At 37.4% G+C, this 26,033-nt stretch overlaps 1 protein-coding gene and 1 non-coding gene across 4 annotated transcripts in view; both read right to left on the bottom strand.

Moving 5' to 3' along the window:
- Positions 1-26,033, bottom strand: part of GLCE (glucuronic acid epimerase) — a 127,874-nt gene that overhangs the window by 15,115 nt on the left and 86,726 nt on the right. The gene's annotated exons all lie outside the window — the stretch shown is intronic.
- Positions 18,682-18,788, bottom strand: LOC111762483 (U6 spliceosomal RNA). The gene has a single exon (XR_002795586.1). It is a non-coding gene; the product is annotated as a U6 spliceosomal RNA (small nuclear RNA).

Raw genomic sequence — 26,033 nt, 5'->3', positions numbered from 1 at the left:
ATATTCCAATAACATTTTTTAAAAAACCATTGTCTATAATTCTTGTGTTATTATTGTTATTTTATTACTTCCTTCTAACCTGTTGTGAACCACATCAATATATTGCTTTTTAAATAGTGTCCACATCCACTTGAAACTTGCATGTATGCCCTTTATGCCATTGTTTTGTGAGACTTTGAAAGGGTTACAATTTTGACTTAACTTCAGTTAAGGAGAATTGAAGTCAGAATTTATACCCAAGTCCTACTAAAACAATCTTACAAAAATTAAAAAGCATATAAAGTATACTTTACATAAAGACAACGAACATAAGAAAAGGCCATAGTAGGTGAGAAATGCCATCCGAATGTTAGAAGATAGAAAGGGGCTGTAGCAGTTTGATATGGTTATGAATTCCAAAAATAGATATTGGATTATGTTCGTAATCTGGTCTGTACCTGGGCATGATTGAGTTATGATTGGGGCTTTGATTGGGCCATGTCATTAAGGTGTTGAGTCCCCACCCACCAAGGCATGGCAAAGGGCAGAGCTGAGAGGATGTTGGAGTTTGACGCTGAAGCCTTAAGCTGGAGCCCTAGGAAGTAAGCTCACAGAGGAAAGAGAAGCCAGCCCCAGAAAAAGAGAAACATTGAACCCAGGAAGAAGCAAGCCCTGGGAAGAAAGGAACCTTGAATCCAGAGAGAAGCAAGATCCTGGAAGGAAGGAACCCAGGAAGCCTGAACTCTTGCAGCCATCGGCAGCCATCTTGCTCCAACACATGAAAACAGACTTTGGTGAGGGAAGTAACTTATGCTTTATGGCCTGGCATCTGTAAGCTCCTACCCCAAATAAATATTCTTTATAAAAACCAACCAATTTCTGGTATTTTGCATTAGCACCCCTTTGGCTGACTAATACAGGGGGACTAAGTTATAAATTACACAATAAAGCAAAGGAAGCTGAATACTAACTTGTGTGTATGTGTGTATGTGGTGTGTGTGAGAGAGTGAGAGATAAAGAGAGAGTGAGAGAGCGAGCGAGCGAGAGAGACAGAGAGAGAGAGAGAGAGAGAGAGAGAGAGAGAGAGAGAGAGAGAGAGAGAGAGAATGGTGAGCCAATAAGAGTGGGATTAGAGAGCAAACCAATCCTGCTGCAAAACCCTGAGAAGGATCATGAATGATGGTAGGCATTAAGCACCTCTGAAGGCAGAGGTATGAGATATATAGAACTAAAACAAGGGAATTTGTTAAATATAAAGAGAATTTAGACTGTCAAACCTGCTCTGGACAGCTACAATCATTAGTTACAGCCCAAAGTATAGGTGAGATGCCATACTGAAAACAGGGTATCAAGTAAAAGTCTGCATAATGGAAGTGAGAGCCTCCAGTCCCATTCCTATATTTGGTTCTAGAAGCTGGCAGCCAGTTTTAGATTCTGCCCTGGAGAATGGAGACTTCCTCTCTGGGGAAACCAATCACTCCAAACTCCAAAAAGAACTAGAGACTGACATTTGGTGGTCACTCAATGAAATAGCTAGTATTTCTCTGTCAAAAAAAATCCACCTGTGAACACAGATAAAATGTGAATGGTCAGCCAAAGACCACTGAACAATCTAAAAGCAAAACTGAAACAAACTTAGAAAAAAGGTATAATTCAGGGAACAGAAGAAAATGTAAAATACTATAAGTAACCATGAAACCTTAATATCCTCAGATAAAAAGATACGTACCTATGAAACAAGAATAAGATGCCAATTAAAATGAATATTAAGAAATGAATAGTAGCCTTTGAAAATAAATTAGGAGAAATACAATTCAATAGAAAGGTTGGAAATCAAAACTGAGGAAATCTTTCAGTAAAAAGAATAAAAGAAAAAGAATTAGAAACTAAGAAAAGAAAACAAGGGGATCAATCTTGAAGGTCCAACATTTGACAAATAGGTACTCCAGAAACAGAGAACAAAGTCATCCCCAAAATAACAGAACAATTCTGAAAACCAAAGGACAGAAATCTCCAGAGATGCTGAACTGAAGAAAAAGAAAAGCATCAGGTATGATATTTCTGTCCTAGAACTGCCAGAGTGGAATCCTCCTTCTCACTTGGTCCTGTGTAACATAGGAGTCACAGAAAAGCAGCATGTTCTGTTCCCTCCTGTTAAAAGTAGACTGAGAGCCATTCATAGCAGTGAGTTAGAACTCGACACATATCAGAAAAGGCAGAAGAGTCAGTGAACTAGAAGAAAGTACAATCAAAATCAAATAGTCAGAGAAGAGATAAAGGAATACAGAAAAAAAATGAGCAGATTCTCAAAGATTTAACTGATAGCCTGAAGCACACAAACACATGCATCATGGGTGTCCCAGAAGAAAAAGAGAAGGAAAAAGGGGCAGAAAGTAATCTGAGGAGACAATGGCCAAAAAATTCCCAACTCTTACGAAAGATATAAATATATATGCCCAAGAAATACAATATATCCAAATAGAATAAAACCTAATAGGCCTACTCCAAGACACATACTAATCAGAATGTCAAATGCCAAAGATAAAGAGAATTCTGAAAACAGCAAGAGAAAAGAGATTTGTCACATTCAAGAGATCCAAGATAAGACTAAGAGCTAATTTCTTGTCAGAAACCATATAGGCGAGAGGGCAGTGGTATATTTAAAGTATTTAAAGAAAAAAATGGCCAGCCTCAAATTCTTTATCTGGCAAAACTACCCTTCAAAATGAGGGAGAGTATAAAATATTCACAGATAAAAAACAGAACCTGAGAGAGTATGCAACAAAAGATCTGCCCACTATCGGAGTCTTGCAGGTTGAAAGGAAAAGACAGGAGAAAGTGGCTTGGGGTAGTGTGAAGAAATGAAGATCTTTAGCAAGGAAAATTAAAAGGGTAAACGCCAAAACCCAATAGTACTGTGTCCTTAAAATACAACTCTGCTATTTAATTTCTATAAGGCTTAGAATACAACTGAACAAGAAAAAGACATAAGTTCTGATAATAGACATGTAAAATATAGTGGTAAAGTGGGACAAAACTACATAAAGAGGGAAATAGGTATATAGGAGCAGAGATCACGTATGCTATTGAAGCTAAGTTGGTATCTTTTCAAATGAATAGGTTATAGATAAAGGTTGTATAACACAAACCCCAGGGTAATCCCAAATAAAATATTTAAGAAATATACATAAACAGAAATGAGAAAGAGCTCAGTCAGTATATCACAAAAGATCAACTATACAGAAAAGGAGGTTGCAATAAAGGAAAGAGGGGGGAAAACATGACATATAAAAACCAAAGGATGAAGTAAGTATAGCATTTACAGTAATAACACTAAATGTTAATAGATTAAATTCCCCAATCAGAAGACAGAGATTGGTACAAGGGATAAAAGGCCTTGATCCAACTATGTGTATTTACAAGAGACTAACCTTAGGCCAAAAGACAAAAATAGACTGAAAGTGAAAAAATGGGAAAAGATATTCCATTCAAATAGTAACAAAAAAAAAAAAGACCTGGGGTAGCCATACTAATATTGGATTAAATAGACTAAGTCAAAAGCTGTTATGAGAGACAAAGAAGAATACAATATATTAATAAAAGGAGCGATCCACAAAGAAGAAAAAAACAATAAAAAAATATTTATGTCCCTTACTGTGGTGCCCCAAAATATATGAAGCAAACACTGGCAAAACTGAAGGGTAAAACAGTCACTTCTACAATAATAGTTGGAGACTTCAATACACCATTCTCATTAATAGACTGAACATCTAGACAGACAAAACAAAGAACTTGAGTAATATGATGAATGAACTAGACCTAATGAACATATACAAAATATTGCACCCCAAAACAGCAGGATATACATTCTTCTCTCAAGCCCATATGGGCTTCTCTCAAGCCATTCTCCAGGATAGGTCACCTATCCTGGTCACAAAACAAGTATAAATAAAATAAAAAAGATTGAAATTATACAAAGCATTTTCTCTGACCATAATGGAATGAAGTTGGAAATCCATAATGGGTAGAGAACTGAAAAATCCACAAATGTATTGAGGTAAATAAAGCGCTCTTAAATAAAGTGGGTAAAAGAAGAAATTGCAAAGGAAATCAGTAAATACCTTGAGAAGAATGAAAAAAGAACACAACATATTAAAACTTATGGGATGCAGCAAAGCCAATGATGAGAGGGAAATTTATAGCACTAAATGATTACATTAAAAAAGAACTAAATTCAAAGACCTAGCTATACACCTGGTGGAACTAAAAAAAGTACAGCAAACTAGTCCCAAATCAAGCAGAAGGAAAGAAATAAAGATTAGAGCAGAAATAAGTGAAATTTAGAGTAAAAAACAATAGAGCGCCTTAAAAAAAGTTTTTTTTTTAAAAAAAGATCAGTAAACCTAACTAGCCCCTAGCTAGACCAGCAAAGAAAAAAAGAGAGAAGATGCAAATAAATAAAATCAGAAACAAGAGAGGTGGCATTAATACTGACCCCACAGAAATGAAAAGAATCCTTATAAGTATACTATGAACAACTGTATGCCAACAAATTAGACAACCTAAATAAAATGGACAGATTTGTAAAAACACATTATTAACAACTATACTGATTTGAGAAGAAATAGAGGATCTTGACAGACCAATTACAACTAAAGAGATTGAGTCAGTTATCAAGATCCTCCCAACAAAGAAAAGTCCAGGACTAGATTGTTTCATGGGTGAATTCTACCAAAAATACAAAGAGTAATTAATACGAATTGTGTTCAAACTTTTCCAAACATTTGATCAGGAGGGAACTCTACCTAACTCATTCTATGAAGCCAACATCACCCTAATACCAAAGCCACATAAAGACACTACAAGAAAGGAAAATACAAATCAATTTCTTTATATGAGGACAGATGCAAAAATCTTCAACAACATTGCAAACCAACTCCAACAGTGCAGTTAAAGAATTATACACAATAACCATGTGGGATTTATCCCAGGTATGCAAGGGTGGTTTAACATAAGAAAATCAATTAATGTAATATACCACATTAACAAAAGGAAGGGGAAAAAACACGATTATCTCAATGGACACAGATAAGGCATTAGACTAAATCTAGGATCCTTTCTTGATAAAAACATTTCAAAAAATAGCAATGGAAGGAAACTTCCTCAACATGATAAAGAGAATATATGAAAAAACCCACCGCTAACATCATTCTCAATGGTGGAAGACTGAAAGCTTTCCCTCTAAGATCTGGAACACAAGTATGCCCACTGCCACCACTGTTATTCAACATATCACTGGAAGTTCTAGCCAGAGCAATCAGACAAGAAAAAGAAATAAAAGTCACCTAAATTGGAAAGGAGGAAGTATTTGCAGTGAATATATATGACATGTATTATATATAGGACATGATCCTATGTATTAGTCAGCCAAAGGGGTACTGATGCAAGATACCATAAATTGTTTGGTTTTTATAAAGGGTATTTATTTGGAGTAGGAGCTAAACAGATACCGGGCCATAAAACGTAAGTTACTTCCCTCACCAAAGTCTATTTTCACATGTTGGAGCAAGATGGCTGCTGATGTCTGTGAGGGCTCAGGCTTCCTGGGTTCCTGTGGGCTCAGCTCCTCTGTTTTCTCCACAGGGTCAGCTGTAGACTGTCAGGTGAATGGTTCTCTCTCTCCCTGGGGTTCCAGCTACAGCATCAAATTCCAACATCAAAACTCCAACATTAAAAAGCCCTCAACTCTGTCCTTTGCCATGTCTTTTATCTGCGAGTCCCCACCCACCAAGGGTTGGGTATTCAACGCCCTACTGACACATACTGAATCCAATATACTCTTATATACCCAGAGGAAAAGACCAATTTACAAACATAATCCAATATTTCTTTTTGGAATTCATCAATAATATCAAACTGCTACAATCCTATATAGAAAATCTACAACAAAGGCACTAGGGCTAATCAATGAATTCATCAATGTGATAGAGTACAAAATCAACAGGCAAAAGTCAGTAGTGTTTCTATACATCAGTAATGAGCAATTTGAGGAGAAAATCAAGAAAAAACTCCATTTACGACAGCAACTAAAATAATCAAATATCTAGAAATTTGACCAAGGAAATAAAGGGCTTGTACACAGAAAAGTAAAAATATTGCTTAAAAAAATCAAAGAAGCCCTAAATAAATGGAAGGACATTCCATGTTCATGGATTGGAAGATTAAATATTGTTGTCAATTCTACCCAAAATGATTTATAGATTCAATGCAATCTCAATCACAATTCCAACAGCCTACATTGCAGAAATAGAAAAGTCAAATTATCCAATTTATTTGAAAACACCTTGAGAAAGAAGAATGAAGTTAGAGGACTCATGTTTCCTGACTTCAAAGCTTATCATGAAGCCACAGTGGTATTGGCACAAGGACAGATATATTTACAAATGGAATTGAATTAAGAGTTCAGAAACAGACTGTTGCATCTATGGCTGAATGTCTTTTGACAAGGCTGCCAAGTCCACTCAACTAGGACAGAACAGTCTTTTCAACAAACGGTGCTGGGAGAATTGGATATCCTTATCCAAATGAATGAGAGAGGACCCCTATCTCATTTCCTATACAATAGTTAACTCAAAATGGATCAAAGACCTACATAAAGTAGTAAGAACCATAAAACCAGAAGAAAATGCAGGGAAGCAATTTCAAGATCTTATGGTAGGCAGTGGGTTCTTAGACGTTATACCCAAAGCACAAGCAATGAAAGACAAAATACATAAATGGGATTGCCTCAAAACTGAACACTTTTGTACTCCAAATACTCTGTCAAGAAGGTGAAAAGACAGCCCACTCAATGGGAGAAAATAACTGGAAACCACATATCCATTAAAGGTTTAATATCCAGAATATATTTTAGAAATCCTAATATTCACCAATAAAAAGATGACCAACCCAAATAAGAAATGGGCAAAAGATTTGACTAGATAATTGACCAAAGAGAAAATATAAATAGCTAAAAAGCCCATGAAAAGATATTCAACATCACTAGCTTTAGAGAAATGCAAATCAAAACCACAATGAGGTATCATTTCACAGCTACCAGACTTGCCACTGTTAAAAACAAAAACAAAACCCCCAAAAAACTACAAGTGTTGGAGAGGATGTGGAGAAACAAGAACACTTACTTGCTGCTGGTGGGAATGTAGAATGGTACATGTGCTATGATAGTTTGGTGGTTCCTCAGAAAGCTAAGTATAGAACTGCCATGTGATCTAGCAATCCCTCTACTAGGTATATAGTCAGAAGAACTTAAAGCAGGGATGAGAACAGATATTTGCACACTAATGTTCATAGCAGCATTATCTGCAATTGCTGAAAGACAGATATAAAGCAAGTGTCTACAAACAGATGAATGGATAAAGAAAATGTGATATATACACACAGTAGACTATTACCCAGTTTTAAGAAGAAGTGAAAGTTCAGATGAATGCGACATGGATGAACCTTGTAAATATTATGTTGGGTGAAATAATCTAGAGACAAGAAGACAAATACTGTATTATCTCACTAATATGAATTAATTATAATGAGCAAACTCATGGAGTTAATATCTAGAATACAGTTGACCAGAAGATAGAATGTGGGTAGAGAATGGGGAGCTGGAGCTTAATTTATGCAGAATGTTTAGTAAGGTTGATTGTAAATGTTTGGAAATGAAAAGAGGTGATAATAGCATATTACTGTGAGTATAATTAAAGCTGAATTGTGCATATGATTGTGGTTGAATAGAGAAATTTAAGGTCATGTATATCACTAGAAGGAAGCTAGAGTATGAAATGTGAGAATGTATAACACAGTAAACCCTGTTGTGGATGATGAATGTGGTTAAAAGCAAAAATATAAGAATGTTCTTCCATGAACTAGAACAAATGTACATCACTATTACTAACAGGTTAATAATGGGGTAGTATATGGGAAAATACACCTAATAGAAACTATGGACTATAGTTAACAGAAATATTTTAATATTCTTCCATCAATTTTAACAAAGGTACAACACCAAAGCTAAGTGTCAACAATAGGGAGGTATAAGGGGTATGGAGTTTCTAAAACTGATTTTGGTAATGAATGCACAACTCTGTGATTATACTGAAAGCTGAAGATTGTATACTTTAGAAGGATTGTATGGTGTGTGAATAAAACTGCTTTTTAAAAAAAATGGGCAAAAGACTTGAATAGACATTTCTCCCAAGAGGATATACAAATGGCTAAAAAGCACATGAAAAGATGTTCAACATCACTAGCTATGAGAGAAATGCCACTCAAAACCATAATGAGATATAATTTCATTCCCATCAGTATGGCTACTATTGAAAAAAACAGAAAACTACAAGTGCTGGAGAGGATGAAGAGAAACAGGAACACTTATTCCTAAATGGTGGGAACATAAAATGGTGTAGTCTCTATGGAAGACAGTTTGGCAGTTCCTCAGAAAGCTATGTACAGAATTATCACATGACCTGGAAATCCTGCTACTAGGTTTATTTCCAAAAGAATTAAAAGTTGGAACTTGAACAGATATTTGCATGCTGATAGTCATAGCAACATTATTCACAATTGCCGAAAGATGGAAGCAACCCAAGGGTTCATCAACCAGTGAATGGATAAACAACATGTGGTATATACATACGATGGAATATTCACCCATAAAAAGGACTGAAGTCCTGAAGCATGCGACAACATGCATGAATTTTGAAGATATTATGGTAAGTGAAATAAGCCAGACACAGAAGGACAAATATTGTATGATCTCACTGATGTGAACTAATTAGAATAAGCAAACTCATAGAGTTAGAATCTAAAATACAGGTTACTCAGGGCTGGACTGGGGGTAGAGAATGGGGAGTTAATGCTTAATTTGTACCTAATTTCTATTTTGCTTGACTGTAAAAGTTTTGGAAATGGATGGTGGTGATTGTAGTACAGTATTGTGACTGTAATTAACAGAACTGAATTATATGTGTATGTGGTTAAAAGGAGAAATTTTAGGTTATATATATGATACTAGAATAAAAATTAAAAGATAAAATATAGGACTGTATAACATGGTAAACCCTGCTGTAAACAATGATAGTTAACAGTATAAGAATATTTTTTTGTGAATTATAACAAATGTTCCACCCTAAGACAAGGTATTAACAATAGGTGGTATATGAGAAAAAATATACCTAAACTATTAACTATAGTTGATAGTACAATTTTAATAATCTTTCACCAACTATAACAAAGGCACCACACTTATGGAAAATGTGAAAAATAGGGGCTATATAGGAACATGGTATTTTTTACATGATTTTTCTGTAAACCAACTTCTCTAATTACAAAATTTTAAAAAACTTTCAGACAGGGGAAAAGGTCAGACACAAGGATTAAGAGTCAAAGTATTGAATTTCTCAGTACCAACATGTGAAGCCAGAAGACAAAGGTGGCAATTTTGAATCTTAACAATAAATTTTGTATAAATTTGTTTTTCTCATTATGTAAGTCTAGCCTACATAACATTCTCATTTTGCTCTTTGGCCCACAAAACCTAAAATATTACAAGCTGCCCTTTTACAAAAACAGTTTGCTCTAAATGAACTGGTATATACACCTGACTAAGTCTAATCCCTTTATTTGGGCAGTGGATGCCTTCATATCTACTTTGCTCAAGTACATTGATCTAACAATTATCCCTTTGCTCTTCTTCTATATTACCAATTGTCCCCTTCCATGCATTTTATTCCCACCAACACAGAAACATCTTAATTCTCCCATCATAAAAACCTACTTTAATCCCATATAAAGTTTTAACAATTACCCAATTCATATTGCCTTTTATGCACTTTCATCTTCTCCCTATTGTCTAATTTTCTCTTCCAGGAGTTTTTTCTTCATGTCTTTTTTAAAAAAGATATTTTAGATTACATAAATGTTACATTAAAAAATATTGGGGCTTTCCATATGCCACACTTCCTACCCCTGCCACACTTTCCCACATTAACAATTGTAATACATTTGTTACAATTGATGAACACACACTGAAGCATTGCCACTAACCGTGGATTATGGTTTACAATTTATACTGTCCCATGCAATTTTGTAAATTATGACAAAATATATAATAGCCTGTATCCATCATTGCAACATCATGCAGGACAATTTCAATGTCCTGAAAATGCCATTTTACACCTATTTTCACTTCTCCTTTCCCTCAGAACCTCTGGTGGCCACTGCTTCCACATCAATGACAAAAGTTCTTCCATTGCTAGAAAAATAATAAATCTATAGTAGAATAATAGTCTACTTTAGTCCATTGTTCATTCCCCAATCTCGAGGATTTGGGGATGGTGATGCCCATTCTGCCTCTAACTGAGAGGGGGCTTAGATCCCATGGGGCAGATGGATAGGACTATCTTGCTTACAGTTGGGGATTCTCTATTCCTTGGGATGGGCATTATCCATTATCATCTTGTTAATTGTCCTGGGTGAGTCCAATGAACTGGAGGAAATGTTGCAACTCTGCTGAGATTCAGGGCCCAAATGGCACACAGACGAACCAAAGATTTAAGTCTCTTGGACATACTCCTACCAACTTTCATATTAAATGTAGGTTCAAATAGAAGGGGCAGAAGAGCCATGTGTAGGGAAACCACAAATGAGTCCAACTCTGTCACCTTGGGGAACATAAATTCCAAAGCAAGGCACACTGGCAGGGTGCCAAACTCCTGAGTTGTCTGCCCTGCCTATAGTGTCTGGATGTCTCTAGAGCCCTCACGAGCTCTGTTATTTGAGGCAATATTTACTGTGGCATCTTCAAGTCTTTTCGAGCTCTGTTGTTAGGTGCATATGTCTGCAGTTACGTCTTTTTGTTGGATTGCCCTTTAAAACATTTTTAAAAATTTTTATTATTTATTTTTCCTTGCCCCACGTCCTGCATCATTCTGCACTTGCTCTCTGCTATGTTTGTTCGTTATGTGCTCATCTTCCTTTTTTTTTTTTAGGCGGCACCGGAAACCGAATCCAGGACCTCCCATATGGGAGAGAGGTGCCCGATTGCTTGAGCCACCTTCGTTTTCCACTTGTTGGGTCTCTCATTGTGTTTTCTCCTTGTGTCTCTTCATTGCGTCATCTTGTCACATCAGCTTGCTGTTCCAGCCTTTCACATCAGCCCATCTTCTTTAGGAGGCACCAGGAACCAAACCCAGGACCTCCCATGTGGGAGGTGGGCACCCAACTGCTTTAACCACATCTACTTCCCTGGATTGCCCTTAACATTATAAAATGCCCTTCTTCGATTATAGTTATAGTTTTTGTCTTAAACTCTATTTTATCTGATATATATAGCCACTGTATAGCCACTCCAGCTTTAAGTGACTGTTTTCATAGTATACCTTCCCCCATCCTTTTTACTTTCAGCCTATTCTCGTCTTTGAACCCAAAGTCTCTTCTAAACAGCATTTAGTTGGATTTTTTTTAAAAGTCCATAATGCCAATCTTAAGGCATATTTAATCTATTTATATTTAATTACTGCTCTCATAAGATTATACCTGGCATTCTACTATTTGTTTTCTAAATGGCTTATGTCTTTTTTGCTCCTCTATTTCACTATCACTTGCCTTTTTCTAGGTTAGATATTGTGTGATGGACCATATTTATTTCCTTTTCTTTTACTATTTTTAAAAGATAATTTCTTAGTTATTGACCTGGGATTACATCTTAAATTTATCAAATTGTAGCTTGGAGTAATACTGACTTAATTTATTCCTATATAGCCCCATTTGTTTCCCTGACTTTTGTATTATCAATGCCATACAAGTATACCTTTATGTGTTATAAGTACATTAAGAGTTTTATAATAATGAATTATATATTTTTAAAGATTTATTGCATATATTTCTCCCCTCCAACCCCCAATGTCTGCTCTGTGTCCATTCACTGTTGTGTTCTTTCTGTGTCTGCTTGCATTCTTTTTTTTTTTTAAGATATATTTATTTCTCTCCCCTTTCCCCCTCCCCCTAGTAGTCTGTTCTCTATGTCCATTCACTGCGTGTTCTTCTGTGTTCACTTCTATTCTTGTCAGTGGCCTGGGAATCTGTGTCTCTTTTTGTTGCATCATCTTGCTGTGTCAGCTCTCCATGTGTGCAGTGCCACTCCTGGGTAGGCTGGACTTTCTTTTGCACTGGGCAGCTCTCCTTACAGGGCACACTCCTTGTGCGTGGGGCTCCCCTACTTGGGGGACACCCCTGCGTGGTACGGCACTCCTTGAGTGCATCAGCACTGTGCGTGGGCCAGCTCCACATGGGTCAAGGAGGTCCTGGGTTTGAACTGCGGACCTCCCATGTGGCCTATCATTGAGCCAAGTCTGCTTCCCTGCTTGTATTCTAACTGGGCGGCTCTGGGAACCGAACCTGGGACCTTCCGGAGTGGGAGAGAGGCAATCTTTTTCTTGCACCACCTCAGCTCCCTGTTCTGCTACGTCTTCTCATTGTCTCTCCTTTGTGTCTCTTGTTGTGTCATCTTGCTGCGCCAACTCTCGGTGTCAGCCAGCATTCCCACACAGGGCGGCACTCCCACGTGAGCTGTCACTCCTCCTTGGGCTGGCACTCTGTGTGTGCCTGCACTCCGCGTGGGCCAGCTCGCTGCATGGGCCAGCTTGCCTTCACCAGGAGGCCCTGGGCATTGAACCCTGGACCCTCCATATGGTAGATGGGACCCCAATGGCGTAAGCCACATCTGTTTCCCTATAAGAATGAATTATGTAGTTGTCTTTAAGTCAGGGAAAAAAAAGGAGTAATAAAAAATCCATTCATACTGTCTTTTATATGTTTCTACATTTACTAGTACTCTTTGTTTATTCACATGGATTTGAGTTTGTTCTAATATCCTTTCTTTTCAACTTGAAGGACTCTCTTTAGTATTTTATGTAGGATAGGTTTGTCAGCAATGAATTCTCATTTCTGTTTATCTGGGAATGTCTTAATTTTTTCTTCATTTTTGAAGGGTAGTTTTGTTGGATGTAGAATTCTTGGTTGACAGTCTTTACCCCTAGCATTTTGAATTATCCTACTGCCTTCTCGTCTCTGTTGTTCCTAATGAGAAATCATTGTTAATCTAACTGAGGTGCCCTGGATGTGATGAATCACTTTTTTCTTGCTGCTTTCAAGATTCCTTCTTTATTCTTTATCTATTTTCAAATTTGATTATGTTTTTAGGTTTGAATCTCTTTGAGTTTATCCTACTTTGAGTAACGGGCTTCCTGGAGACATGTTCTGATTTTTTTCCCCCATAATATTTGGGAAGTTTTCAGTCATTATTTCCTCAATATTTTTCCACCCTCTTTCTCTGTCTCCTCTCCTTCTGGGAATTCCATTGTACATATGCAGTTTTATGGTGTTCCACAGATTTCCGAGGCACTGTTTGCTTTCCCCCACCCCTTCTTTATTTCTGCTCCTCAGATTGGGTAATCTCAGTTGATCTATTTTCAAAGGCATGGATCTTCTGTGTGATCCACCTGGTGAAGAGCCCCTGCAGAGAATTTTTTATTTCAGTTATTACACTTCTGAACTTCAAAATTTCTATTTGATATTTTTTTAAAAAGTAATTCTATCCCTGGATTGATATTCTCTATTTGGTGACACATCATTCCTTTATTTCTTTTGACATGATTATAATAGCTGATTCAAAGTCTTTGTAGTAAGTCTAAAGTCTGGGTTTTCTCACAGACATTTTGTATTGACTGCTTTTCCCTTGTGTATGGGCCACACTATTCTAGTTTTTATTTTTCATATCTCATTTTTTGTTATTATTGAAAACTGGTCAATTAAATCATATATTGCGGCAACTCTGGAAATTATATATCACCATCGGGTTTGTGATTGCTATCTATATGTTGTTGCTGCTGTTGCTACTGTTTAGTGACTTTCCTGAAGTTATTTTGTGAAGTCTGCATTTGCTGTTGTATATGCATAATGAAGTCTCTGCTCAATTAGGTTACTAGTTAGCTAATGTTTGGACAGAAATTTCCTCAAATTCCTTGTACCAATAAGTCTTCCAGCCTTTGCTGACAGACTTTGTATGTAAGCTGGGGCATGTTTTCAACACTCCAGCTGTCACTACATCACTACCTAAGGGATCAAATCCTGCTTGGGCAGAGCCTAATATCAGCTAGAGGCGAGAGATTAGGGTCTATCTAGGTCTTTCCAGGGCATGGGCAGGGACATGGGCACAGTCCCACACCTGTGTGTGGCCTTTTAGATTCCCAGGAATATGTTGGTGCTTTTCAAAGCCTCCTATGGATACTCAGTTTCTCACTTTTCTTTTAAAGTATTTTGGTCAGCTTTTTGTATGCTCCAAATGTTATTGCTACCTAGACAGCTAAAATGTTAAATAATTGTTACTTACTGTTTTCAACAAACACCCCAGGAAAAAGGCTGCTTGCCTGACAGTTCAAGTACAAACAGTTCTCTAGGGCTGGGCATTTTGGGAGAACTCCAAATCAGTTCTTCCATCTCCAGTAGTTGATAGGATTTTTTAAAAAACAAATCAATTTTATTAATACATATTAATAAAGTATAAATCCATCCAAAGTATACAATCAATGGTATTCAGTAAAATTACATAGTTGTGCATTCATCACTTCAATCATTTTAGAGAATTTTCATTACTCCAATAGCAATAATAACAAAAAACAAAACTCTTCACATCTCAATCTCTTTATGCTTCTTCTGCCATATATAACTGCTATTTTGTTTCCTTCTCTCTAGGATATTTGCATTTACATTTTGTAAAAACAGTCTTATATATGCAGAATCTCCCATATTCATATTTTACATGAAGTTTCACTATGTTATACAGTCCCATATTTTAGCTTTCCTTCTAGTAATATACATCTTAGACTTACCCTTTCAACCACTGTCATAGCCATAAAATAGCTCTGCTACTTACAAACACTATGATGTGCTTTCACCATTTCTATTCATTTCCAAAGATTTACAACCAACCTTTCTACCAATTCTGCACAGATTAACCCTCAGCTTTCCATTCTCTACCCTCATTCTATTTTCTGGTGACCTATATTCTAATTATTAACTCCATGAGTTTACATAATATATTAGTTCATAGTACTGGAATCATACAGTATTTGTCCTTTTGTGTCTAGCTTCCTGCAATCAACATAATGTCCTCCAGGTTCATCCATGTTGTCATAGGCTTCATGACTTCACTTCTTCTTACGCTTCATAATATTCCACCAGATATATATACCACAGTTTATCTGTTCATCAGTTGATGGACACCTGGGTTGATTCCATCTTTTGGCAACTGTGAAAAATGCCACTACGTGCAGAGTCACATGGTAAGTTTATATTCAAATTCGTTAGGAACTGCCAAACAGTCCTCCACAGTGGCTGCAGTATTCTATACTACCACCAATGGTAAATAAGCATTCCTATCTCTGCATATTCTCTCCAACATTTACAGTTTTCTGACTTAATAGTTGCCATTCTAATAGGTGTGAAATGATACCTCATTGTAGTTTTGATTTGCATTTCCCTAATTGCTAATGATGTTGCACATATTTTCATGTTTGTTTGTTTTTTCCCATTTGTATATCTTTTTGGACAATTGTCTTTTTAAGTCTTTTGCCTGTTTATCAGGTAGTTTGTCCTTTCATTGTTGAGTTGTATGAGCTCTTTATATATCAGAGAAATTGAAACCCTTATTGGACACATGATTGCTGAATATTTTCTCCCATTGAGTTGGCTGCCTTTTCACCCTTTTGACAAAGTCCTTTAAGATGTAAAAGTGTTTAATTTTGAGGAAGTTTCATTTATCTGTATTTTTTATTGAATGTGCTTTGGGTGTAAAGCTTAATAAACTACTGCTTACCACAAGATCTTGAAGATGTATTCTTACATTTTCTTCTAGGAGTTTTATAGCTCTGGCTTTTATATTTAGGTACTTGATCCTTTTTTTTTCTTTTCTTTTTTACTCGATCCATTTTAAGTTCATTTTGTATAAGGTGTGGGATAGGGATCCTCTTTCTTTATTTTGGATATGGCTATCCAGTTCTCCCAGCACCATTTGTTGAACAGACTGTTTGGCCCAGTTGGAAGGGTTTGACAGCCTTGTCAAAAATCACTTGCCCATAGCCGTGTCTATTTCTGAGTTCTCAATTCAGTTCCATTGGTCAATCTCTCTGTCTTTAAGCCAGTAACATGCTGTTTTTACCACTGGAGCTAAATAATATGCTCCAAAAGCAGGAAGTGAGGGTTCTCCTACTTCATCTTTTTTTTTTTTTTTTTTTAGGTACTAGGGATTGAACCCAGGACCTAGTACATGGGAAGCAGGTGTTCAACCACTGAGTTATACCTGCTGCACCATTCCTCTTTTTTTAAAGACATTTTTGGCTGTTTGGGGCCCCTAACCCTTCTAAATAAATTTAATATTTGGCTTTCCCATTTCTGCAAAAAATGCTGTTGGGATTTTTATTGCTCTGAATCTGTAAATCAGATTGGGTAGAATTGACATGTTAACAACATTTAGTTTTCCAATACTTGAACACAGAATGCCCTTCCATTTATTTAAATCTTCTTTGTATTCTTTCAGCAATATTTTGTAGTTTTCTGAATACAGATCCTTTATGTCTTTGGTTAAGTTTATTCCTATATATTTGATACTTTTAGTCACTATTATAAATGGAATTTTTTTTCTGATTTCCTCCTCAGATTGCACATCAGCAGTGTATAGAAACACTAGTGAGTTGTATTAATCTTGTATCTCTCCACTTTGCTGAACTCATCTCTTAGTTCAAGTAGCTTTATTGTGAATTTCTCAGGATTTCCTAGATATAGGATTATATCATCAGCGAATAGTCCAAGTTCTACTTCTTCCTTTCCTACTTGGGTGCCTTTTATTTCTATATCTAGGCTAAATACTCTAGCTAGAACTTTTAGCACAATATTGAAAAACAGTGGTGACAATGGGCATACTTGTTTTGTTCCTGATCTCAGTAGGAAGACTTTCAGTCTTTCACTGTTGAGTACAATGCTAGCTGTAGGTTTTTCATATATGCACTTAACATTTTGAGAAAGTTTCACTCTATTCCTAACTCTTGGAGTATTTTTATCAAGAAAGGGTGTATTTGGTCAAATGCCTTTTCTGTATCAATCAAGAGGATCATGTGATTTTTCTTCTTCAATTTATCAATGTGGTTTATTACAGTAATTGATTTTCTTGTGTTGAACCACCCTAGCCTACCTGGGATAAAATCTACTAGTTCGTGGTGTATAATTCTTTTGATGTGCTTTTGGATTTGTTTTGCAAATATTTTGTTGAGGAGTTTTACATCTATATTCATTAGCGATATTGGTAATTTTCTTTTTTCACAGTATCTTTATCAGTTTTTGGTATTAGGGTATTAGGGTAATGCTGGTTTCATAGAATGAGTTTCTTTCCTGTTCAATTTTTTTGGAAGAGCTTGAGCAAGATCGGTATTAGACTGTATTTGAATGATTGGTAGAATTCACCTGTGAGGCGATCTGGTCCTGGGCTTTTCATCTTCAGGAGGTTTTTGATGCCTGTTTCAATCTCTTTACTTGTGATTGGTTTGTTGCGATCTTCTATTTCTTATAGGGTCAGTGTAGGTGGTTTGTGTACTTCTAAGAATTTGTGCATCTCCTCTACATTGTTTACTTTTTGGCTTACAGTTATTCATAGTATCCTCTTGTGATCTTTATTATTTCTGAAGGGTCAGTGGTAATGTTCTCCCTCTCATTTCGGATTTCAGTTATTTGCATCTTCTCTCTATTTTTTTTGTCAGTCTAGCTAAGGGTTTGTCAATTTTGTTGATCTTCTCAAAGAAACAACTTGGCATTGCATCTCTCCACTGTTTTTTTGTTCTCAATTTCATTTACTTCTGCTGATATTTACTATTTCTTTCCTTCAGCTTGGTTTGGGATTAGTTTGCTGTTCTTTTTCTAGCTCCTCCAGGTGTGCGATTAGATAATCAATTTTAGCTCTTTCTTCTTTTTATTTATTTTTTATTTATTTCTCCCCCCCCAGTTGTCTGCTCTCTGTGTCCATTCGCTGTGTGTTCTTCTGTGACCGCTTCTATCCTTATCAGCAGCACCAGGAATCTGTGTTTCCTTTTGTTGCGAAATCTTGCTGTGTCAGCTCTCCATGTGTGCGGCGCCATTCTTGGGCAGACTGCGCTTTCTTCATGCAGGGCGGCTCTCCTTACGGGGTGCACTCCTTGCACGTGGGGCTCCCTTACACGGGAATCTGTGTCTCATCTTGTTGTGTCAGCTCTCTGTGTGTGCGACGCCATTCCTGGGCAGGCTGCACTTTCTTTCGCTCTGGGTGGCTATCCTTACGGGGCGCACTCCTTGTGCGTGGGGCTCCCCTATGTGGGGGACACGGCTGCGTGGCACGGCACTCCTTGCGCGCATCAGCACTGCGCATGGGCCAGCTCCACATGGGTCAAGGATGCCCGGGGTTTGAACTGCGGACCTCCCATGAGGTAGGCGGACGCCCTACGCCCTAACCACTGGGCCAAGTCCGCTTCCCTCTTTCTTCTTTTTAAATGTAAGTATTGAGGGCTATAAATTTCCTTCTCAGTACTGCCTATGTGGTGTCCCATAAGTTTTTTCTGTTGCTGTTGTTTTTTTTTAATGGAACACTTCACGAATTTGTATGTCATCCTTGTGCAGGGGCCATGCTAATCTTCTCTATATCGTTCCAATTTTAGTATATGTGCTGCCAAAGTGAGCACTCCCATAAGTTTTGATGTGTTGTATTCTCATTTTCATTCATCTCAAGATATTTTCTGAATTCTCTTCCAATTTATTCTTTGACCCAATGATTATTTAAGAGTGGGTTGTTTAATCTCCATATATTTATGAATTTTCCCTTTTTTCTGTCTATTATTGATTTCCAGCTTCATTCAGTTATGATCAGATAAAAAGTGTTTTTTATCATTTCAATCTTTTAAAATTTATTGAGTTCATCTTGTGACCCAATATATGATCTACTCTGTAGAAAGAGCCATTAGTGTTTGAAAAGACTGTATATCCTGCTGTTTTGGGGTGCAATTCTCCATAGATGTCTATTAGGTCTAGTTCATTTATTACATTTTTCAAATTCTCTGTTTCTTTACTTATCCTCTGTCAGATGTTTTATCCAATACTGGAAGTGGAGTATTGTGTCTCCAACTATTATTGTAGAGACATCTATTTCTCCCTTCAGCTTTGCCAGTGTGTGCCTCGTGTATCTTGGGGCACTCAGGTTAGGTGCATAAATATTTAGTATAGTTATTTCTGCTTGCTGAATTGCCCCTGTTATAAATACATAGTGACCTTCATCCCTTATAACAGTTTTGCATTTGAAATCTATTTTGTTGATATTAGTATCGCTACTCTAGCTCTTTTTTTGGTTACTATTTGCATGGAATATCTTTTTTCAACCTTTTACTTTTCACTTGGTTGTGTCCTTACATCTGAGGTAAGTCTTTTATAGACAGTATATAAAGGTTCATGTATTTTTATCCATTCTGTTTAAGTCTTCTGATTTGGGAGTTCAAATAATTAACATTCAATGTTATTACTGTAAAGATATTACTTACTCATCCATTTGTCCTGTGGCTTTCTGTTGTTATATCTTACTATTATTTGTCTTTTTATTTTAGTAAAGTTTTTAATTTTCACTTCTTACTAATCTTCATTTCTGCACTCTTCTCCAAGTCTCTCACCCTTGTTTCTTCCTTTCAGGCTGTAGGACTCCCTTAAAGTTTCTCTTGTAATTCAATCACATTGTTTCTTGTTTGTCTATGAAGACTTTGAACTCACTCTCCCTTTTGAAGGGCAGTTTTGCCAGATACAGAATTTTTGGCTGGCAGCTTTTCTCTTTCAGTACCTTAAATACATTGTATCAGTTTTTTCTCACCTCCATGTTTTCTGATGAGAGGCAGGCACTGAATCTTATTGAGGTTCCCTTGTATGTGATGCTTTGATTTTCTCTTGCTGCTTTCAAAATCCTCTTTATGGGAAGCAGATTTGGCCCAGTGGTTAGGGTGTCCGCCTACCACATGGGAGGTCCACGGTTCAAACCCCAGGTCTCCCTGACCCATGTGCAGCTGACCCACGAGCAGTGCTGGTGTGCGCAAAGAGTGCTGTACCACGCAGGGTTGTCCCCCGCGTAGGAGAGCCCCATGCGCAAGGAGTGCACCCTGTAAAGAGAACTGCCCAGCATGAAAGAAAGTGCAGCCTACCCAAGAATGGCGCCGCATACACGGAGAGTTGACACAACAAGAAGAAACACAGATTCCCATGCCGCTGACAACAAGAGAAGCGGACAAAAAGAACACGCAGCAAATGGACACAGAGAACAGACAACTGGGGTGTGGGGGAGGGGGCGAGGAAGGGGAGAAAAATAAAATAAATCTTTAAAAAAATCCTCTATCTCTGATATTTTTCATTCTGAATAGTAGGTGTCTTGGGGTAGTCTATCTGGATTTCTGGATTTATTCTGTTTGGAATAACTCAACATGCACTGTCTGTTGCATATTGATATTTATGTCTTTCGTAAGTGTTGGGAAGTTTTCAGTCACGATTTGCTCAAATATTCTTTCTCACTTTCTCCATTTTCTTCTCTTTCTGGGACAACGATAATACATACCTTTCGTGTGCTTCATATCATCATTCAATTCCCTGAGATCCTGTTCCATTTTTTCCATTCTCTTCTGTTTTTGCTCTCCAGTCTTTTCTAGTTAAGATGTTTGAAATCACTAATTTTGTCATTGAGCAACTCAAATCTGTTCTTATGTGCCTTTAATGTATTTTTAATCTCATCCATTGTTTCTTTCATTTCCATAAGTTCTGTTACTTTTCATTGCAGGCTTTCAAATTGTTCGTTATGCTCATCTAGTGTCTTCTTAATATCTTTATCTCTTCAGTCATATTTTCTTTCAATTCTTTGAACTTACTTAAGAAAGTTATGTAATTATTGATTAGCTTTCTTAAACCCTGTTTCTCTTTAGGATATTTGGTTTGTTCCTTTGGCTGGGCTATTCCTTCCTGTTTCCAAGTATGGCTTGTAATTTTTTGCTGATGTCCAGGCATCTGCGTATGTCAGTGAATTCACTCTGATGGCCAATTTCTCTCTCTTGCCTATTGTTTTTTTTTCTTTCATAGCTCTTCTCTGATATTTGTTTCAACTTATTAAGTCTTTAAGATTGCCCAATTTGATAGCCATAAATAGCAGAGGAACCAGAGAGATTGAGAGATGAAGAATTTTCTTGTTGGTCTGATTTTTTTATTACATGGAAATAATGAAAAATCTCTAATGGTGATTGAAGTGATAAATGCACAACTATGTGATTATACCAAATACCACTGAAATTTACTTTGGATGAACTGTATGCTTTATTAGTATGTATCAATAAAATTTATTTGTTTTTAAAAAATCGCCCAGCTTAAGTTTTCAAAATTGTGCCAGGGATTCACTAATGGGCTATAGATTTTCTCCCAGGAGTTCAGGTTAAGAGAAGCCTAAAATCAATTTTTCTCCATGTAGTTTCACGCCAGCAAAGGGTGCTCACTGGTGCACCTTTCCACAGAAGTGTTTCTTTCAATCTCCACTTTCCCATGTTTTGGTCTAGCCAGAGCAGAGATTCAAAGCAGATTTTGCTGGCCGAATTCATGGAAGAGAAGTCTCCTGACTCCCCCTCCCTGTTCCCTTGTAACAGCTGACAGGGAGGAAGACGTCTGCTCCCATCTCAATTGGCTACAGTGAGCCAGGGGTTTTGTTTTATCCAGGCTTAATATTTTGGGGGTGGATGATGGAAGCCCCTTCTGGCTGCAGTGGGGTTTAGTAATTCACATTTGTTGTTTTGGGTTCTTCATCTCTCTTGTCCCTCACCCTTCTGGGAGTTGTGTGGCACTGTCCTGGTCGGCTGACTCCCAAAGCAGTTCCCTCGGACAGCTTTTGGCCCTTTCGCCGTTGTTTATATGAGCGAGTTGAGCCCTGCCTGCCTACTCTGACACCATCTTCCTGGAACTCCTCACTAGGATATTGTTTTTTTCATGGCTTCCATGAAAAGCTGTTGCTTTTCAAGGCTGCCACAGAACTTGGAGGAGGTCAGGAATAGAACAGGAATCTTTAATGGAAAGTGAAAATGCCAAAAAGCTCAGTTTTTTCCTCAATAAATGCCTCTCAGATTGTTTCCTGTTAATTTCAGAAGGTTCTTACTCCTTCACTCTGGAAATAGCTCTCTCTCTGTTACAGTTTGCTAAAAATTGCTAGGAGCAATATACTGGACATGTGTTGGCTTTAAAATGGGAATTTATTAGGTTAAAAGCTTATAGTTTCAAGGTTGATACAAATGTCCAAATCAAGGCATCAGGAGTTCTCTCCCCAAAGGCTGGTTGCTGACAGTCCTGGATTCCTGCTATGTGACAAGGCACAATGGTAACTCTGCAGTCTCTGCCTTTTCCTCCAGACTCACTTTCTCTCCAAGCTCAGCTGTGGCGATGAGGCACATGGCAGTGTCTATTTGTCTCTTCCTTCTCTTCTGGAACTTGTTACCTCAGCTTTGGGCTATTCTGTCTACGGCTTTTCTTTTTTCTAGGTTCATCATCTTCTGGAGGCTTCTGTCTCTGCGCGTTTTATTCCTCCATTTATAAAGGACTCCAGTAAGAGGATTAAGACCCATCCTGGGTCATGTCCTATAGAAGTGCTCTAATCAAGAGGACCTTAACTGAATCTAATCAAAAGGTCCCATCTACGAAAGGCTTACATGCACAAGAATGGATTGGCTTTAAGAACAGATTTACTGGGGTCCATGAAAAACTCAAACCAGCATACTCTCACTCTCTCAAACCTACTTCAATCAAGAGTCTGTCCCTACTCCTCCACTAGAGGAGAGCTTTTTAACATAAATCCAATAGTAAATTTTCAGTGTTCTTCCTGCTTGACCTCTCAACAGCATAAAATAAATTAATACTTCTTCCTTCTTGAATCACTTTCTTCACAAAGTTTCTCAGACACCATTCTCTCTTGGTTCTTCTTATACTCCACTGGTGGCTTCTCTTGAGCCTTCTTTCATCCTCCCTTCACATCTCCTTGGGGCTTAAATGTAGAAGTGCCTTAAGATACAGTTTTTAGATGTCTTTTTTATCTCTACTCACTCCTAGGTGATTTCATCTGCATTAAATAACATTTACATGTTGGACACCCCAAAAATTCTATTTCCAGCCAAGATTTTTCTCCAGAACGATAGATACATATACCCACATGCCTAATTAATCTCTAATTGCATGTCAAATTGACTTTTGAAATGAAACATCCAAAACTTAATTCCTAATATTTTTCTTCAACCTATTCCTCCTTTTCTACTATATAGAGCAAAAATCTTGGCTTCTCTCTTACTCATCCCATACCCAATCAGTAAGAAAATACTGTTGGCTTTATCTGGGAATTATAACCAGAATCGGAGTTCTTTTTACCAACTCCACTGTTACCACCTGTATTAGTCAGTGTTTTTCAGGGAAATAGAACAGAGAAGATACACACATACACACACACATGCCTAATGTAAAAATTATGATATTTATTATAGGAATTCACTCAGACAACTGTGGGAATGGGCAAGTCCATCTTCTGTAGAGCAAATTGCAAGTTGAGAACTCTAGTGAAGGTTTTCAGTGCATACCCCAGGAGAAGCTGGCTGGCTGAGGTAAAAATGGAAATTCTTTCTTCTGACAGCTGAAATCATTAGTTGTCCTTTTTAAAGCCTTCAAGTGTTTGGATAAGACTCCTCTGATTTTGAAGGCTAACTCCTTAGTTGACTGCATATATAATTAGCCATAGATGCAATCAGCTGACTGGTGATTTAAATCCAAGAAATATCCTTACTGTAACAATCAGACCAATGCGTGCTTGATTAAAAACCTGGACACCACAACTTAACCAAGTTGACATATGAACTTAACCATCACACCACAGTAAGTCGGCCACCATCATCTTCCACCTTGAATAATACAATGATGTCTATGGTAGATTGAATCACATACCTCAACAAAAGACATGTTCTTAAACTTAGTCTGAATTCCTGAGGATGAAAATCCAATTGTAAGAAGGAATTGCTGAAGATATCATTATTAGCTAAATTGTGGCCAAACTGAATCAGGGTAGATCTTAATCCATATAACTGGAGGTCTTATAAAGAGAGGACATTTAGATGCAATGAGCAAAAACCAGACTCTGGAGGAGGCCAGATGTTTAAGTCAGAAGTCAGAGTGAACTACAGGAGGAGGGCATGTAACAGGGGCAGAGATGGAAGCCAAGAAACCCTAAGGACTGTGGCAAGCCAGCACCTGAATGCTATAGGCTTTGGGGAGAAAGCACAGCCTGTCAAGACCATGATGTTAGGTTTCTAGTCTTCAAGACTGAGTCAATAAATGCTGTTATTTAAGCCAACTCATTGTGTAGTATTTGTCACAGTAGCTCTGACAAACTAAGACAATCTGGTTCAGGAGTGGGGTGCTGCTATTACAAATACCTAAAAATGTGCAAGTGGTTTTGCAATTGAGTAATGGGTAGCAGCTGGAAAAATCTTGAAGTCTCTGATATAAAAAGTCTAGATTGATTTGAAGAAACTGTTGATTCAGATATGGATATTAAAGGTGTTTCTGGTGAGGGTTCAGATATAAATGAGAGCTGTAAAGAAGGTTTTGTACTATCTTAAAGAACACATATATCATGAACAAAATGTTGGTAGAAATATGGATGTTAGAGTTGTTTCCAGTGAGACCACAGAAGGAAATAATGAATGTGTTATTGGAAACTGGAGGAAAAGTATACTATTTATAAAGTGGCAGAGAATTAGTGAAATTGTTCTAATAATAGATGGAAGGCAAAAACTTGCAAGTGATGAACTTGGATATTTAGATGAGATTTCTGAGAAAAATGTTGAAGGTACAGCCTGATTTCTCCTTGGTGATTATAGTAAAATGAGAGGAAAGGAATAAAGAGGTCTGAACTGTTAAGCACAAATGAACCTGTAATACATGCTTAGGAAAATTCTTATCCTATCCATAGAGCATGCTCTGAGCTTAAGGCCAGATGTGGCTCAGGGCCCTCCCTGAGCTTCCAGGAGTTAAGCCCTCTGGCAGACTGAATTATGTATCTCAGAAAGCAGGTACTTAATCTTAATCCATCCCTTGGGTGTGAATCCATTGTAAATAGGACTTTTAGAAGATATTATTTTTAGTTAAGGTATGGCCAAATGAATCTGGATGACTCTTAATCCTATTACTAGAGGCCTTATAAAGAGAAAGTCATGGGAGAGTCAGAAGCAGGAAGTCAGAAAGTAAAGGAGAGGACATTGTCATGTAATGATGTAAAGCACAGATACAGGCCAAGGAACCCAAGGTTTGCTGGCTAGCCAGAATGCTACTGACCCCGGGAAGAAGCAAGCCCTTTAACCTCTGAAACTGTAAACCAGTAAATTCCTGCTCTTAAATCAAGCCATTGTTTAATACTTGTCTTAGCATCTATAAACTAAGACAAGCCTCCAAGAGAACGGGGGCTTACATGAAGGTTTACCTCAAGATCTGTTTGCTAAAGAGATCAGCCATATGACTCATGGATCCAGTCAGCCACCTCAGGAAGTCAGATTTGGAAATGCTGTTAACCAAGAAGTTCCTTTTGCCTCATGTCTTGGACTCTGCAATGGCTTGGAGCTATGTATTCAGAAAAACATGTTCTTAAACTCATCCATTCCGATGAGTGTGAACACTCATAAAAAGGACCCTTTGATAAAATTACTTTAGATAAGCTGTGGTCCCAGATGAGTTTTAATCTTTTTAACTGAAGGTCTTGTAGGAAAGATCACAGAGAGAAAAAAAAGCCACAAAGGGAGCAGCCAAAAGTTGAAAGTCAATGGAACCTGGAAGAGAAAGGAGAGGCCAGGAGAGGCCACAATATGAACTGCCGTATGATAGAGGAGCCTAGGACCAGG

The sequence above is a fragment of the Dasypus novemcinctus genome, chromosome 3 (assembly GCF_030445035.2).
Source record: "Dasypus novemcinctus isolate mDasNov1 chromosome 3, mDasNov1.1.hap2, whole genome shotgun sequence".
Classification (NCBI taxonomy): Eukaryota; Metazoa; Chordata; class Mammalia; order Cingulata; family Dasypodidae; genus Dasypus; species Dasypus novemcinctus.
Note: the sequence above shows the minus strand (reverse complement) of the source record. Positions and strands in the feature narration are given on the sequence as shown.